General features: G+C 41.7%; 2 long non-coding RNA genes across 2 annotated transcripts; one reads left to right on the top strand and one right to left on the bottom strand.

Annotated features, from left to right (window-relative positions):
• The first annotated feature begins 1,280 nt into the window (after positions 1–1,280).
• LOC128443155 (uncharacterized) lies at positions 1,281–2,689 on the top strand. The gene is made up of 2 exons (XR_008338952.1): positions 1,281–1,392; positions 1,801–2,689. It is a non-coding gene; the product is annotated as an uncharacterized LOC128443155 (long non-coding RNA).
• An 11,066-nt stretch (positions 2,690–13,755) lies between these two features.
• Positions 13,756–16,559, bottom strand: LOC128442583 (uncharacterized). The gene is made up of 5 exons (XR_008338849.1): positions 16,440–16,559; positions 15,849–16,031; positions 14,951–15,229; positions 14,235–14,382; positions 13,756–14,004 (listed from the first exon to the last, which is right to left on the bottom strand). It is a non-coding gene; the product is annotated as an uncharacterized LOC128442583 (long non-coding RNA).
• Positions 16,560–17,130: the final 571 nt, after the last annotated feature.

The following is a 17,130-nucleotide window of genomic DNA, read 5'->3' as shown; positions in this document are numbered from 1 at the left end:
AGCAAAGACACACTTCATTGAATATATTTTAAGCATATTGTGTACAAAAAAGCGCGGAAACTAACATTTCTTGACAATCTGTCATATTTATTGCTGGTATCATTGGTGAGTGACTAGTTAAAAAAGACAACTTACAGGACAGGAGTCAATCAGATTTTCAGACCGGCGATGCCCTTTAATGTTATAAAATTTGAATAAATCTGTTAATTATACTTAACCCTGTATAGTTAATACAGTTATTTGATAAGTTGGTAATTTTTAAATATTGAGTAGTGCATCTTTGAATTGCAAGGTATCAGATGTAGTGATTAAATAATGGGTTATTTTCAGTTTTTCAAAATAGAAGTGTTGTTTTAATAATGGGTTTGTTGCACAGTTAGTTTGGATGGTATGTATAATGCACGTCTATCATTCATAGATATTTGTTATTCTATAAGGTAGGTCATTTTATTTTATTTCAGGTTCCCTTGTAAAAAAGGGCTAAAGAAACAACAGATGAAAATTAGCATATGCAGCTAATTCTTGCTCAGTAAAATGTTTTATCTGTTGATTAATGAGCACTGTAAACAAATACAATTAGAAAAATGTACAATGACACTCCGACTTATTGATTATAATAGATCTGTTCACTTTGGACATGTTGGCCGGATGGTGGTGAAGGACTGATCAATGGGTGCAACCCAGTCTCATCAGAAAATGTTCAATGGCAACGTTGGTCCACTTGGACCGACGTTACCATCTCACAATCTGGCCTCTCAGATTGTGAGATGGTAACATTTAGTCCTCCCATTGTTTTGCATTGGCGTGTTCTCACGTCACGTGACTCTCAAGCTCCCGTCTGCGGAGAGGAAAACATGGCGGAGATTCCTTGTTTTTTCAGATAAAAATATAATTTTGTAACTTAGTTTGGGCATAAAAATACATTCTGACACCATTTCTAGCGAGAAATGTGGTCTTTGCTTCCACAGTCTTCAGCCAGTTCGTGCTTATGATAAATATTTTAATAGTTATCACGCATGTTTTTATCGTTGCTATGATGGTTGCCATGGCACCACGGGCGCAGCTTGGTGTTTAAATCACAGTCCCTGCGTGGTGTCCTTCAGTGATCGTGAATGTTATTCATGTTATATAATAGTAATATTTGAGGCTAGATTACATCTCTAATGAGAAGGATCATGCGAGTCTGTTTATACCGAGGCTGGCCCGAGTGCGCGACCGGCCCGAGTCCGCGAGCCGAGCGGCCCGAGCGGCGCGAGCGGACCGAGTGCGCGAGCGGACATGACGTGTGGCTGTCGTAAAAACCCTATTTGTAAACAACCAGCCCTTTAACTCGGGGCTGCGTCATAAACACGGCGCGCTTGGAAGACCACGATGTCATCTTCCTTCTGTCAGGTAAGTAGTTTATTGTTTTTAAAGATCGTTACGATCTAGGTTTACAGTCCGAGTGCGGAGAGAGTCCGTCAATCCACACTATGGACGCTGTTCATCAGCTAATACGCCATTGTTAGCCACATGCTTCAGCCCACGGTAGCCTGTGCTACCTGGGAGGTGAATACATGGTTGTTGAAAGCAGTTCAAGACGCTTAGCTCATCATTGAGGGACGCTACAATATAAATATAAACATGAATTTGATTTATGAATGCTTTAGATTAATAAGGAGTGTATTTGTCTACCATTACTCCACAATATCAGGTCAATTTGGTTTAATGTATAGTATGCACTATGACAATAATGTTTCCATGTTATGGAGTTGCGATTCATTTTATAAAACAATTGCTATGTTCTGTTTTTTAATCAAGGAGGATCCAAGTGAAGCTACAGGAGTTTCATTAACGTCAACAACTTGGACCAAACAGTTTGTTTTGCTTGATGAAGAGCAGGAAGGGCAGCCTGGAGAGAAAGAGAAGCCGGGTTGAGCCCACTACCATCATCCACGTACCACGAGGAAGATGAGGGAGAGAAATGATCCTACCATTAAAGAGGTACTTTTAAGTTACATACCAGAAAAAACATTTTATATAATTTGCCAAATATACATTTTTATTAAATCCCCAAAGTACACTTGCTGAAATACAAGTTAATATCACACTGAAAGAATTTTGATCAATCATGCTTCCCTGCTGTGATTGTTTAACTAGGAAAACAACTTTTTCCACAGGAAGGCAAGTAAATTTAAGGAATACATGTGCAAAGTTTTCCTCTGTTATGTATAATGATGACCCCCATCAAACATAATGTTAGCAATATTTACACCTTTTAATTTATACTGTTTATTTCTGTCTACATGTGTGAATTTGCCTTCATTAGTTTCAGAAAAGAGCAATGATGTATCGGTCAGTGGGCGGCAGCACGAGACTCCGCAAACCAGTCTGTAAGCAAAGCAGACGAAGGCATCGAGGTTGCGGCCTGCCATCATTGTTATTTTGCTTAAGGGACTGAATATGTTTCATGTAGAAATATTAGCATTTCCCTTATATCTACCAAAACTGCTTGTTTCACAGACTGCAGTTTTGTTTTGATCCGATGTGGTGTGCAAATACAACCGTATCTGCAATGGGTTGTGGGGCATTAACATTTGTAACTCTAATTTTGTTTTGACAGACTGTGAAAAGAACGTTGAGAACATCACCACTCTACAGGAAGACACAGTCCAGTAATGGGTGTCAGAAGTTCAGTAGTGAACGACAGGTACTGTGGAAAAATATGTGTCATTGTTGTACAATGTCCTTTGACTCTGTTTAAACAAGGTCAACACAAAAAGGTTTGATTGTAAACTGATATCGGTATGAATTCATGTTATTCTCCTCGTCAAAAGAAACAAACAATCCAAATTACCTGCAGAAAGCCCTTGATGGACGCTTCAGCTGCATCGTCAGACTGGTGAGACAGCAAGATGCCAACTTTAATGCCAATTTATTTGTGTAACATTCTGTGACCAAATGTATAGATAACTTTTTGTAGATTGTAAAAATAGATAACCCATTTATTACAAAAAAACTACTGTTGGGCCAGAGCCCAGCGGGGGGCCCCCAGACACTGAAGCCAAGAGGAACAAAGGGTTGTTAAACTTTGGGCGGGAAACATCCTCCTGCAGGCTCAAGAATCTCCCCCTGGTGGTGGAGAAATGTCCTGGGGTTTTCCCAGAAACCCCCGCTCAGTTCCAAGCCCCGCCCACTCAGATCCATTTCTGACACTCAATTGGCTTAAAGCCAGCATCATCCTATGACCAACTCCTCAAGGAGGAGGACCTCTCAGGTAGAACAAAACCACTGAGACCCCAAACATCGCTGCCATTTTTACCCTGCTCTGAAGACAACACCAGGCCCCCTTCGGGGCCTCTCAGCTGATTCAGTTGCTAACGGGGGCAACCTTAACTTTAGTTTATCAACCAGAGTTATTTTATTTTCATTTCTTTTATTTCTTTATTCAGTCGACGTTTTTATTTTCAAAAGGACTTTTGCTCTTTTAACTTGAAGAGGCCGCGCACAGGAACTCGCTCGCCGGTCGAGCATCACAGACTTTCTTTCCAAATCCACAGCGGCGTTACCGCTGTTCATCCCCTGCAGAAGCGCGAGATTCATTCCGCTGAGGAGCACGAGCTCCACATCCCTGAAGAAGAAGGACGACGTTCATCCCATCGAAGCAGCACGAGCAAATCCGCTGCTTGTCCGGTCCAGCGGCCGAAGACCGCTTGAGAGACCACGTGATTCACTGGCCCGACGCGCACGCACACCGCGAGGGTGGTACAGTAAGAGGCTTTATTGTCTGGGCAGATGTTAATATAATACGTAGCGTATTGTTTTAATAATTGAACGTATTTGTTTTGTATGAGACCGCCGAGTCTCTAATGTTTAGCGGCGACTCGCCACTTCCGGTTTCCGGTTACGGCCTTGTGCCACAGTTTTTAAGCGCCGTGAGCAGCGTCTCCAGCTCATTGTGACCGTTTGAACAACTTTAAAGAGACTTTACCGTTCAAACCTCAGCACACAACGCCACTTGGGTGCTGAGTGTTAAAGTAAATGTAACTTGTCTCTGACGGTGCTTTTAAGAGCTTTGCTCTCTCTCCTTGTATGCTCTCTCTCTCTCTCTCTCTCCTTCTAAACCGACCTATACATACATCCGATCTGTATTTAGAATACAGTTCATGTAACATAGTTAAATCTATATTCAGAGAGGCTGGACACATCTGGAAGCCATGCGGCCGAACGCCGAAGCAGAGACAAAGAATTCTCTTTGTCTGAAAATCCCTTGGTGTAATTCATGTGACGACCACCAGTGTGAGCTCCGGCCACATGGTGTCATTAACATAGACTCCATTTTGAATAACGCAAGTTAAACCCACCATTTTGAGTCTATTATTGCCACGCCTCCTCTCTCCCTCTCCTCCCATTCTGGCTCTAAATTCATAACGGCTCCGCCATCTTGTTTTGTAGTCAATCCGCCATTTTGAGAGTTTTTAGGCCTTGATTCCACGAATCATGATCGGCCGCCATCTTAGATGTGACGTCACCAAGTGACTGCGTCATCGCCACGCCCCTTTCTTTTCTCTCTCTCTCTCGCTCTCTCTCACACACACACACACACCTACACAGACACAGAGACACATTGATAGACACAGACAGATACACACACACAGATACACATAGATGAATACATGTGTTTTTCTAAATTGTGATAAGCGGCTGCTGTTGTTATCTTTGAAATATGGGAGTTTGTTAAAATGATGAATCATTAAATAACACTAACTTTATTTCACATGCATACACATAGACACACACACACAGAGAGACACTTTGACACAGACACACACCGAGACAGACATACATAGGTAGAACGCCGGTTTTACATGTATTGTCTGAATTGTGCTGCTGCTGTGTTTATCTTTGAAATATCGGAGCTTGTTAAAATGATAAATCATTGAATAACATTAACTTTATTTCCCCTTTTTAATAAATACTTTTGTAATTAAAGTATTTGTATTTCTGTGATTATTTGTACATGTGTATGTGAATACAGCTGGATTATGATTGCCTGTGCTCGAACTTAGTAGCCTTCACTGTTAATTAAATAATTATTAATATTAAATATTAAGATTATTGATTTGACATTTATCATTATGAGACTGATATTTATAGATTGTATCGTTGGTCCCTGTAACCAGGGTGGTGCCCCGCAACAATAAGCAATGATTACAGATTTGTATTATTCTTAATTGATAATTTTATTGTTTTCATTAATTATTTTAACTATTATTAATGGATAACCGTATCATTTCTAATTAAATGTGTTACATTTCTTAATTAATAGCTTTATCATTTTTGATTAATTTTAAGAAATAATTGTTATTTTAATAATCATATTTCATGATTATTAATAATTAGCCAACGTCAATTCTACTCCTACTATTGCACAACATAAATGGTGCCCCGTGTGAGGCATTCTAACTCCAGCTGTATCATAATACTGTACAACAATCCAGATTCATTTTCCCCCAGAAATTAATTTTTGAAGAAAAAGATATTAATTAATTTTTTTTTTTCTTCCAAAACTTTTTTTTATCCCTCACAACATAAATGGATCCCCGTGTGAGGGCGGAACGCTTCACGCATTGCAACATAAATGGTGCCCCTGCGTGAGGCTATCTAACTCCAGCTGTATCATAATACTGTGGACAATGATCCAGAAATAATTTTGAAAGTTATTTCTCTGCAAATAATTTTTTTTTTTAATTTCTAAATTCCCCTGCACCTTTGCAACACAGGTATACTCGTGCCTTGCGTATCTGTGGCTGGCTGCAGAGTGCAATCGGTGGTTGTGTATTCGCGATGCACAGTTTATGATTAATTTCCTAAAGAGAAAAATAATTTTGGAAATTTATTTCTCTTTGAATTTTTATTTGTAATCCCTTTGCACCTGTGCCAAACAGGTATACTATTGCCTTGTGTATCCGTGGTTGGCTGCTTATTGCATATTAGTGGTTGTGTCATCTCAATGCACAATAATTATAATTAATTTTCTTAAGAGAAAAATAATTTTGGAAATTTATTTCTCTTTTTGAATTTTCTTTATTCTTAATTCCCTTTGCTAAGCAGGCGTTGTGTATAGCTATGAATGGTTGCTGACTACGTTTCAGTAGGTTAGTAATATTTTTATAGGAGATTTTCTGCATGCTTTTTAATTTTAAGGAAACAAACTAGATTTGAGAGACTAGTTTTGTTGAGACTTGTTTGTTAACCAACTAGGTCTTAAGGATTGAGCCATCGAGCTATCCTACATAGCGCTACTATATAGACACAGAGTGAAGCTCACCTGTGCATCTTGTGTAGTGTTTATTAAATTTGTATCCGCTTTTAACCTAAGCAAGCTTGAGCGGCCCACCAGGCTCTTTTCGCACTCAGAAGATGAGTGGCATGGACCATCCTGGGGCAAGGGCTCCCTCAAGGCCAGACGACCTGTCAGAGACAGTCGCCAGTCTGAGCAATTTTTATAGAAATGCTATAATTGAGTTTTTGTCCGCTTTTATCTAAGCAAGCTTGAGCAGCCCACCAGGTGTTTGCGCACTCAGAAGATGAGTAGCATGGACCACACTGGGGCAGGGCTCCCTCAAGACCAGACGACCTGTCAGAGACAGTCGCCAGTCTGATCAATTTTTCTAGTGATGAAGTGAGTGAGTTGAGTGAGTATGATTTAAGTACCTGCGATCGTAAGATTAAAGAACTGTCCATTCACCTGATCAACCCCACTGGCCCGCATCCAAAAATACCCCATGCTCTGGGTCAACTGACACTCCTCTACCAGCAGAGAGCCGAACTGCAGGCCCAAGAACATGCGAAGGAGCTCCAGGCCATGCAAGCAGCATGTCGAGCGGAGCAGGAGAAAAACTCCCACCTGCGGCATATCATCGAGACCCGCACAGAACAGGACCAGGCGGTGCAGGAGCACGAAGCTCTGCACGGAAGGTCAAAGGTCAGCAGAAAGGGGGGCACAGTCAAACAGAGCTGCCCCCCCTCGAGCTGATATCCCTGATGACAGGGCCAGGAGCTGACGTCATTCCCGGTGAAGCCAGCGGAACAGAGACACTGGGAGAAAAGCTGCGAGCACAGCTACGCAACCCTCTTGCAGAGGAAGCTTTGCTCTGGAGAGCCAGACACACCCAGCAGTTGACCGCTCCAACCCCCTCAACACCAAAGGGGGGGCCGGACTCAACCCCTAGACGTGCAGTGACCTGGGACCGCTATGAGGCACTCCAAATGCCTTTCCAGCGGACACACAGCATCCACTCCAGCCAGAAGGAACACATCCTGCACGGAGCCATGCTGACCCACACCACAACGACGGAAGGAATCCGTCCTGGAGGGCTGAAGGAGATTTCCCAGTCTGCCACTCAGGCAGGGGCGCACCATGACTCACGGTCGCGTCCTGGATGGTCCTCCACTCCCGGTGCAAGAGATGGTGGCCACAAAGATGAATACTGTGGCACACACAATTCAGAAGACCCTGATGACTCAGCACCCCCTCAAAGAGAGGAAATCTGCACCCGGCAGCTAGAGCCCCTTAAAAAAGACATTTATCGCTTCGACCCAGACAACCGAGGGTTCAACGAAGACGACACCGTGGTTCTGGCAGTTCAAATCCAACTAAATGTGGACCCGGCGCTGGAAGATGACAACTTTCCCCACGCCAAGATGAACCCCAGCAAAGAGAACCAGGAACAGCGACCCTTCCAACAGGGCGCCCCACAAAACCAAGGGGGTGAGGATTTCAACCAGCCCCACAAACAGTTTCGACCTCAGCACCTGAATCCCTCTCAACAGAGGAGTAGGGGCTGGAACAGACGGAAACCCTATCAGTACCAGGAGTATAGATGTGGTGACCGAAAGCCAACACATGGGATGCATCCTGGGACAGAGGAGTAAATACGGAGATGTGTGGATGAAGCAATGAGAGACATTGTGCCACGTGTTCCTTCAGGCTCCACTGAGAGACCAGACACTGAACCCCGTTGGCGAAACTAGGAGCAGACGCCCTCCTTCTCCACTCCCAAAGATGACTTCAATGACGGGGAAGGACCAAGGCGCTGCCAGAAACCCCCTCTCACCTCCACATCTGAAAAGGGGGGGAAGAAATCCCAACTTTAAAACAAAAAAAACGCTCAAACCACTCACTCCATCAATAGCTGCATGCTTTAGACCCTCTGTCAGCAAATTGTATAACGTAGTTCAGGTAGTGAACCTCCTTAGACCTCGTTGAGGATTTTGAAGTCGTTACCACTACGGTTGTGCAGCCCTCACGCGTACACTTGGCAATTCAGTCTTGGCAGTGAAATTCCAATATCTGTAGATCTGAAAACCTAGAAATAGGATTTATCATAAATTCACGGATTAGCGAACAACAGAACGTGACTCGCCGTTCTAAATGTTTTGGTTTGACAGGATAACACACATGTTTACCTCAAAACACCAGCACCTACTCAAACATTTTCTTCTGTTCGTGTTTCCACTTTTCTTTCATTTCACTCTCCACCGAAATTCATTGGTATTTTAACAATAACTGCCGATAAGCATTATGTGAAATTGAAAGTGTGTGCCGTGTTTTAGAATATATGTTATTTAGCCTGTCTGCCCAGACAATTACCTCTCTCTGTTTAGACTCATGCCTCGAAGACATTTATGCCTCTCTGCCTCATAATGAACTAACTTTCACTGCTTCAACTCCACTCAAGGATTACCTCTCATGGATTATCACTGGACTCTCGACCATAGTTTGCCCTGGAGACCGGGGTCACAGCCCACTCTCCAGACCAAAAGGGGGACTGTTGGGCCAGAGCCCAGCGGGGGGCCCCCAGACACTGAAGCCAAGAGGAACAAAGGGTTGTTAAACTTTGGGCGGGAAACATCCTCCTGCAGGCTCAAGAATCTCCCCCTGGTGGTGGAGAAATGTCCTGGGGTTTTCCCAGAAACCCCCGCTCAGTTCCAAGCCCCGCCCACTCAGATCCATTTCTGACACTCAATTGGCTTAAAGCCAGCATCATCCTATGACCAACTCCTCAAGGAGGAGGACCTCTCAGGTAGAACAAAACCACTGAGACCCCAAACATCGCTGCCATTTTTACCCTGCTCTGAAGACAACACCAGGCCCCCTTCGGGGCCTCTCAGCTGATTCAGTTGCTAACGGGGGCAACCTTAACTTTAGTTTATCAACCAGAGTTATTTTATTTTCATTTCTTTTATTTCTTTATTCAGTCGACGTTTTTATTTTCAAAAGGACTTTTGCTCTTTTAACTTGAAGAGGCCGCGCACAGGAACTCGCTCGCCGGTCGAGCATCACAGACTTTCTTTCCAAATCCACAGCGGCGTTACCGCTGTTCATCCCCTGCAGAAGCGCGAGATTCATTCCGCTGAGGAGCACGAGCTCCACATCCCTGAAGAAGAAGGACGACGTTCATCCCATCGAAGCAGCACGAGCAAATCCGCTGCTTGTCCGGTCCAGCGGCCGAAGACCGCTTGAGAGACCACGTGATTCACTGGCCCGACGCGCACGCACACCGCGAGGGTGGTACAGTAAGAGGCTTTATTGTCTGGGCAGATGTTAATATAATACGTAGCGTATTGTTTTAATAATTGAACGTATTTGTTTTGTATGAGACCGCCGAGTCTCTAATGTTTAGCGGCGACTCGCCACTTCCGGTTTCCGGTTACGGCCTTGTGCCACAGTTTTTAAGCGCCGTGAGCAGCGTCTCCAGCTCATTGTGACCGTTTGAACAACTTTAAAGAGACTTTACCGGTCAAACCTCAGCACACAACGCCACTTGGGTGCTGAGTGTTAAAGTAAATGTAACTTGTCTCTGACGGTGCTTTTAAGAGCTTTGCTCTCTCTCCTTGTATGCTCTCTTTCTCTCTCTCTCTCCTTCTAAACCGACCTATACATACATCCGATCTGTATTTAGAATACAGTTCATGTAACATAGTTAAATCTATATTCAGAGAGGCTGGACACATCTGGAAGCCATGCGGCCGAACGCCGAAGCAGAGACAAAGAATTCTCTTTGTCTGAAAATCCCTTGGTGTAATTCATGTGACGACCACCAGTGTGAGCTCCGGCCACATGGTGTCATTAACATAGACTCCATTTTGAATAACGCAAGTTAAACCCACCATTTTGAGTCTATTATTGCCACGCCTCCTCTCTCCCTCTCCTCCCATTCTGGCTCTAAATTCATAACGGCTCCGCCATCTTGTTTTGTAGTCAATCCGCCATTTTGAGAGTTTTTAGGCCTTGATTCCACGAATCATGATCGGCCGCCATCTTAGATGTGACGTCACCAAGTGACTGCGTCATCGCCACGCCCCTTTCTTTTCTCTCTCTCTCTCGCTCTCTCTCACACACACACACACACCTACACAGACACAGAGACACATTGATAGACACAGACAGATACACACACACAGATACACATAGATGAATACATGTGTTTTTCTAAATTGTGATAAGCGGCTGCTGTTGTTATCTTTGAAATATGGGAGTTTGTTAAAATGATGAATCATTAAATAACACTAACTTTATTTCACATGCATACACATAGATACACACACACAGAGAGACACTTTGACACAGACACACACCGAGACAGACATACATAGGTAGAACGCCGGTTTTACATGTATTGTCTGAATTGTGCTGCTGCTGTGTTTATCTTTGAAATATCGGAGCTTGTTAAAATGATGAATCATTGAATAACATTAACTTTATTTCCCCTTTTTAATAAATACTTTTGTAATTAAAGTATTTGTATTTCTGTGATTATTTGTACATGTGTATGTGAATACAGCTGGATTATGATTGCCTGTGCTCGAACTTAGTAGCCTTCACTGTTAATTAAATAATTATTAATATTAAATATTGAGATTATTGATTTGACATTTATCATTATGAGACTGATATTTATAGATTGTATCGTTGGTCCCTGTAACCAGGGTGGTGCCCCGCAACAATAAGCAATGATTACAGATTTGTATTATTCTTAATTGATAATTTTATTGTTTTCATTAATTATTTTAACTATTATTAATGGATAACCGTATCATTTCTAATTAAATGTGTTACATTTCTTAATTAATAGCTTTATCATTTTTGATTAATTTTAAGAAATAATTGTTATTTTAATAATCATATTTCATGATTATTAATAATTAGCCAACGTCAATTCTACTCCTACTATTGCACAACACTACACTAGAATTATCGCACTGCGTTGTATGACTCCGCTAACCAGAGCAGTGTCCGTCTACATATTTCTACATATTTTCTCTCATATAAATGACACTGTATCTCTTGACAACTGAAACCATAAGATGAGGTCAGTGTGGCCTTGACCTTTTTACTTTAAGACAAATACAAAGTTAGACAATCCGAAAACATGCAGTTATGCCTCCGGCGACTCGCTATTGCAGAGGCATTAAAACCGTAGTGTAGTAGATTGGATTTTATTGGTGTTACATTGGACATCTTGTATGGGTACACCAAAAAATATATTTGGTTTCACATTCTAGATGGCAATAAGCAGAGTCATCAACTCAGGAAAAATATTTCTGTAGAAAAGAAAGCCTTGTATGTGTGTATGTATACATACACACAAACGCACAATTGAGACGTTTTTGTCTTTTATCATATATTCTCAGGCAGTACTGATGCATTTACTGAGAGGGGACGTGAGGGCCTACTCTGCGTGCTCAGAGTTCAAGCCCAGCAGGCTGCAGCGGGCCTGACATATTCTGGAACAGCAGCACAGTCTTTGGATGACTCCTCTGAAGATGAAAACATGGCGAGGTACTTCTCCACTGATGAAGAACTGTGAGGGCTGTGATTAGCTACACTCTCTTGCTACAATGCTACTCATGCTACTCCCTGGCAGCCTTAGGAAGGCATTAGCTTGCTGTGTGGTAGCTGTTAGCTTCAGCATTTTTAGTTTTTAGTGGCCTGTCTGACGTTTATGTTAAAAAAAAATCAGAGGGAACCATCTTCATAATTTAACACTATGGTTTGTTTGTGTCCTTCAGTTCTTCTCAAGAGAAGCAGTACAGGTGTGCCTCAGCTCCACGGTCCCTCCTGCAGCCTCCGCTCCTGATGCTAACCTCATGTCTCCATCACACCAAGCAGCAGACCTGGATTGACAGACCTTTCTCCAGAGCTGCCCCCTCCCTCTGAAACCCCCCTCTCCAAAACACTATTTGTGTAGTTTTTAAAGTTTTTTTTTGCATGAGAATTGTTGATCATAACATTTCCAGCAGATGCCTTAATATAATGTTTGTGCACAATAAATGACATTGATCATAACATAATGGTATTTCCTTGCACTTCTACACCATGATATTGTCAGATAAGATGCTGATTACATTAAAGCAGTGAATGCTCTGCTTTAAGCAACATAAACACACAATGATTCAATGGATCTGAAGTAGAATGGGCACATTACATTCTGTAGAGAATGCCTCAGTTATGGAAGTCAGAAAATAACTTTCTTTATCTGAGGTTCCAGCCATTTATAGTCACAGCAAAGCACACAGGTCTGGTTGTCTAAGTGGCGCCCATATCATTGTTTAAGATGTGTAACATCAAGTTTGTGTTTCAGTGCAAAATTAGTCATTAGTCAAGAGTTCACCATCTTGTTTACACTAAAATTAGGTGACCCAGATGTTTCACAATGCAATCTGATAAGGTCTTATGAGAAACATTCTTAACATTAAAGAAATCAACACAGAGGATAGCAATATCTGTTTGACTTTAATCAGTAGCTGGTAATCGGCAGCCTGACTTATTCAAACACATTAATACTACAATGAATGAGGCAGGGCCTTCTATCAGAAATCAACTATATCGTCACGTTATGTTTCTCTTGAGCACATGGAAATTACCTTCAGCTTCCACTTACTGTCACCTGAACCATACTGTTATTTCTGTATCTACAGTGACTTTTAGGAAAACATATACTAGAGGGCAATGTATAAACATTAATACATCTTATTTATATAGAGCTTTTCAAGAAGTGCAAGTACTAAACTGAGGGAAAGCTAATACAAACAATATATATATATCTTATTTCCATGTGCCAGGACAGCCTCACACTTGGATATAAACCAATTTTAGAATACATTTGCTTATACTGGAGATCTTTTAAATTAATGTCCCAGAAATGATTTCTGATGGAAAACCCCTGCCTTATTCATTGTAGTATTAATGTGTTTGAATAAGTCAGGCCGCTGATTATCAGCTACGGATTAAAGTCAAACAGATATTGCTATCCTCTGTGTTGATTTCTTTAATGTTAAGAATGTTTCTCATAAGACCTTATCAGATTGCATTGTGAAACATCTGGGTCACCTAATTTTAGTGTAAAGAAGAAGGTGAACTCTTGACTAATGACTAATTTTGCACTGAAACACAAACTTGATGTTACACATCTTAAACAATATGATATGGGCGCCACTTAGACAACCAGACCTGTGTGCTTTGCTGTGACTATAAATGACTGGAACCTCAGATAAAGAAAGTTATTTTCTGACTTCCATAACTGAGGCATTCTCTACAGAATGTAATGTGCCCATTCTACTTCAGATCCATTGAATCATTGAGTGTTTATGTTGCTTAAAGCAGAGCATTCACTGCTTTAATGTAATCAGCATCTTATCTGACAATATCATGGTGTAGAAGTGCAAGGAAATACCATTATGTTATGATCAATGCCATTTATTGTGCACAAACATTATATTAAGGCATCTGCTGGAAATGTTATGATCAACAATTCTCATGCAAAAAATACTTTAAAAACTACACAAATAGTGTTTTGGAGAGGGGGGTTTCAGAGGGAGGGGGCAGCTCTGGAGAAAGGTCTGTCAATCCAGGTCTGCTGCTTGGTGTGATGGAGACATGAGGTTAGCATCAGGAGCGGAGGCTGCAGGAGGGACCGTGGAGCTGAGGCACACCTGTACTGCTTCTCTTGAGAAGAACTGAAGGACACAAACAAACCATAGTGTTAAATTATGAAGATGGTTCCCTCTGATTTTTTTTTAACATTAACGTCAGACAGGCCACTAAAAACTAAAAATGCTGAAGCTAACAGCTACCACACAGCAAGCTAATGCCTTCCTAAGGCTGCCAGGGAGTAGCATGAGTAGCCTTGTAGCAAGAGAGTGTAGCTAATCACAGCCCTCACAGTTCTTCATCAGTGGAGAAGTACCTCGCCATGTTTTCATCTTCAGAGGAGTCATCCAAAGACTGTGCTGCTGTTCCAGAATATGTCAGGCCCGCTGCAGCCTGCTGGGCTTGAACTCTGAGCACGCAGAGTAGGCCCTCACGTCCCGTCTCAGTAAATGCATCAGTACTGCCTGAGAATATATGATAAAAGACAAAAACGTCTCAATTGTGCGTTTGTGTGTATGTATACATACACACATACAAGGCTTTCTTTTCTACAGAAATATTTTTCCTGAGTTGATGACTCTGCTTATTGCCATCTAGAATGTGAAACCAAATATATTTTTTGGTGTACCCATACAAGATGTCCAATGTAACACCAATAAAATCCAATCTACTACACTACGGTTTTAATGCCTCTGCAATAGCGAGTCGCCGGAGGCATAACTGCATGTTTTCGGATTGTCTAACTTTGTATTTGTCTTAAAGTAAAAAGGTCAAGGCCACACTGACCTCATCTTATGGTTTCAGTTGTCAAGAGATACAGTGTCATTTATATGAGAGAAAATATGTAGAAATATGTAGACGGACACTGCTCTGGTTAGCGGAGTCATACAACGCAGTGCGATAATTCTAGTGTAGTTTTTTTGTAATAAATGGGTTATCTATTTTTACAATCTACAAAAAGTTATCTATACATTTGGTCACAGAATGTTACACAAATAAATTGGCATTAAAGTTGGCATCTTGCTGTCTCACCAGTCTGACGATGCAGCTGAAGCGTCCATCAACGGCTTTCTGCAGGTAATTTGGATTGTTTGTTTCTTTTGACGAGGAGAATAACATGAATTCATACCGATATCAGTTTACAATCAAACCTTTTTGTGTTAACCTTGTTTAAACAGAGTCAAAGGACATTGTACAACAATGACACATATTTTTCCACAGTACCTGTCGTTCACTACTGAACTTCTGACACCCATTACTGGACTGTGTCTTCCTGTAGAGTGGTGATGTTCTCAACGTTCTTTTCACAGTCTGTCAAAACAAAATTAGAGTTACAAATGTTAATGCCCCACAACCCATTGCAGATACGGTTGTATTTGCACACCACATCGGATCAAAACAAAACTGCAGTCTGTGAAACAAGCAGTTTTGGTAGATATAAGGGAAATGCTAATATTTCTACATGAAACATATTCAGTCCCTTAAGCAAAATAACAATGATGGCAGGCCGCAACCTCGATGCCTTCGTCTGCTTTGCTTACAGACTGGTTTGCGGAGTCTCGTGCTGCCGCCCACTGACCGATACATCATCGCTCTTTTCTGAAACTAATGAAGGCAAATTCACACATGTAGACAGAAATAAACAGTATAAATTAAAAGGTGTAAATATTGCTAACATTATGTTTGATGGGGGTCATCATTATACATAACAGAGGAAAACTTTGCACATGTATTCCTTAAATTTACTTGCCTTCCTGTGGAAAAAGTTGTTTTCCTAGTTAAACAATCACAGCAGGGAAGCATGATTGATCAAAATTCTTTCAGTGTGATATTAACTTGTATTTCAGCAAGTGTACTTTGGGGATTTAATAAAAATGTATATTTGGCAAATTATATAAAATGTTTTTTCTGGTATGTAACTTAAAAGTACCTCTTTAATGGTAGGATCATTTCTCTCCCTCATCTTCCTCGTGGTACGTGGATGATGGTAGTGGGCTCAACCCGGCTTCTCTTTCTCTCCAGGCTGCCCTTCCTGCTCTTCATCAAGCAAAACAAACTGTTTGGTCCAAGTTGTTGACGTTAATGAAACTCCTGTAGCTTCACTTGGATCCTCCTTGATTAAAAAACAGAACATAGCAATTGTTTTATAAAATGAATCGCAACTCCATAACATGGAAACATTATTGTCATAGTGCATACTATACATTAAACCAAATTGACCTGATATTGTGGAGTAATGGTAGACAAATACACTCCTTATTAATCTAAAGCATTCATAAATCAAATTCATGTTTATATTTATATTGTAGCGTCCCTCAATGATGAGCTAAGCGTCTTGAACTGCTTTCAACAACCATGTATTCACCTCCCAGGTAGCACAGGCTACCGTGGGCTGAAGCATGTGGCTAACAATGGCGTATTAGCTGATGAACAGCGTCCATAGTGTGGATTGACGGACTCTCTCCGCACTCGGACTGTAAACCTAGATCGTAACGATCTTTAAAAACAATAAACTACTTACCTGACAGAAGGAAGATGACATCGTGGTCTTCCAAGCGCGCCGTGTTTATGACGCAGCCCCGAGTTAAAGGGCTGGTTGTTTACAAATAGGGTTTTTACGACAGCCACACGTCATGTCCGCTCGCGCACTCGGTCCGCTCGCGCACTCGGGCCGCTCGGCTCGCGGACTCGGGCCGGTCGCGCACTCGGGCCGGCCTCGGTATAAACAGACTCGCATGATCCTTCTCATTAGAGATGTAATCTAGCCTCAAATATTACGATTATATAACATGAATAACATTCACGATCACTGAAGGACACTACGCAGGGACTGTGATTTAAACACCAAGCTGCGCCCGTGGTGCCATGGCAACCATCATAGCAACGATAAAAACATGCGTGATAACTATTAAAATATTTATCATAAGCACGAACTGGCTGAAGACTGTGGAAGCAAAGACCACATTTCTCGCTAGAAATGGTGTCAGAATGTATTTTTATGCCCAAACTAAGTTACAAAATTATATTTTTATCTGAAAAAACAAGGAATCTCCGCCATGTTTTCCTCTCCGCAGACGGGAGCTTGAGAGTCACGTGACGTGAGAACACGCCAATGCAAAACAATGGGAGGACTAAATGTTACCATCTCACAATCTGAGAGGCCAGATTGTGAGATGGTAACGTCGGTCCAAGTGGACCAACGTTACCATTGA

The sequence above is a fragment of the Pleuronectes platessa genome, chromosome 6, assembly GCF_947347685.1.
Source record: "Pleuronectes platessa chromosome 6, fPlePla1.1, whole genome shotgun sequence".
Lineage (NCBI taxonomy): Eukaryota > Metazoa > Chordata > Actinopteri > Pleuronectiformes > Pleuronectidae > Pleuronectes > Pleuronectes platessa.
Note: the sequence above shows the minus strand (reverse complement) of the source record. Positions and strands in the feature narration are given on the sequence as shown.